The 1,694-nt window shown below is 37.5% G+C and overlaps 1 pseudogene; it reads right to left on the reverse strand.

Annotated features, from left to right (window-relative positions):
- Nucleotides 1–507: 507 nt before the first annotated feature.
- Nucleotides 508–943, reverse strand: LOC116756898 (annotated as a pseudogene).
- Between the last annotated feature and the right edge of the window lie 751 nt (nucleotides 944–1,694).

Below are 1,694 nucleotides of genomic sequence, written 5' to 3' on the forward strand. Positions count from 1 at the left end.
TCATGTAACCTTTTCTTTTATTGATGTGGTTTTGAAAAGTTTCAGGTACCTATGTGCAAATGCTTCTCAAGAACATTTCCTTGTCTCTGGGGTGTGCTATGACTTTTACCCTCTCTTTGTCTTTTTTCTGGATTATTTTTAAAACATAGTGGTTTTCAAACATAGTGTGTGTTTCAGAGAAAAGAGTAAGACTTGGAGAAGAGCAGAGGTAGAGACAGGCCCATGTTTCTTCACATGGCCGGCAGAAGGGCAAAGGAAGGCCTTCTCTACTATTTTATGATTGACCAAAACACTTTAAGAGAACACTTTAATAAAAAGGTCCCTAATTTTATTCCTGGAAGTCTTTGATTATCTCAGTCTTCTGGCCCAAACTGATAGCAAATCAACAAGCAAGAACTTGAAACAATTTCTCATCCTTTTGCACAGTGGGAGTATGGGGCAGCTGGTAGGGTTAGGGAGTTGTTGTTGTTTTTTTTTCATTTTAGCAGGTATTGTATATAAATTACTTTATTCCCACATCTTCTCAATTGTTTCTTCCCTTTTTAAGCCCTTTTCCTCTCCTACTTGGCAAGATTTGGCTTTTCATCCAGAGATCTTTTTGTAACCTTTGTTCACTTTTAGCCTGTTGATAATCACCTTGCTGGGTTGAATGCCCACATGGACAGTTGTGCCACTGGCTTCTCCTGCCGCACACGTTCAGTGTAGATGATACATTTCTTCCTGTAAACTTGAACTGCTTTGCCAATTTGCTGACCTTTGTAGTGTCCTCACACAACCTGAACGTCATCATCCATTCAGATGGACATGGGTTGGACATTGTACTTCTGTCTCAGCTCTTTGGAAAGAGGGAAAGACATAATCTTCCTGCGAAAGTGGGAAAGTGAGTTGAAATGCTTTTATGGTTCTTGCTCTGGTCACAAGTCACAAAGGGATTGAACTTCATTTTGGCTGTTGCTGCTTCGGTAATGACCACAACAGGGAAGAGAAGATGGAGTTTTCAGAGAAGTTTCTCTAACTGTAATCTCTTCATTTGTTTGAGTGTGCAGTTCTGCCTTTCTAATCTCTGGTCAGCCTTTTGCCTGACCTACTCAATGTTTTTCCTTTGAAAAGCTGGGATTTATAATTTTCACACACTTGGAATCCTAGTCAGGCATTTAGTTGCCCCTTTTAAAATTAAGGTTTGGTTTAATCTTTTTTGTTGCTGTTGCTGGTGGTAACTTTCTTTCTAAGTTTAAAGAGGCATGTTTTAGACATATTAGGAAGAGAATGGCCTCTGGAGTCAGACATGTCAGGGTCTGAACCTGTATTCCCCATGTACTGATTTTTCACTTCTTAAACTAGTTATATTACATGTCACATGTAAGTTGGTTGTAATAAGAATTGGTCTTATTACCATAAGACCACAGGTCTTATGTGATTGCACATAGGATCTGCTATGAAAATTCACTGACATCACACTTGTAAAGTACTACCCAGAGCCTAACACATGAGTAACTCTCTGTACACATGAGATTTCTTAAAATTTATTTGAGGTATTCTAATGCTTATTTATTTTTGTGAAAGGATTTATGTTTAAAAAATAAATATATGTATATATAATTTCATTCATTCATCAAATATTTGTTGTACAACGTCTTTATGCCAGGCACAGGTTTAAAAGGTGGGAATATGTGGTGAATATTTAACAAATATTA

The sequence above is a fragment of the Phocoena sinus genome, chromosome 7, assembly GCF_008692025.1.
Source record: "Phocoena sinus isolate mPhoSin1 chromosome 7, mPhoSin1.pri, whole genome shotgun sequence".
Taxonomy (NCBI): domain Eukaryota; kingdom Metazoa; phylum Chordata; class Mammalia; order Artiodactyla; family Phocoenidae; genus Phocoena; species Phocoena sinus.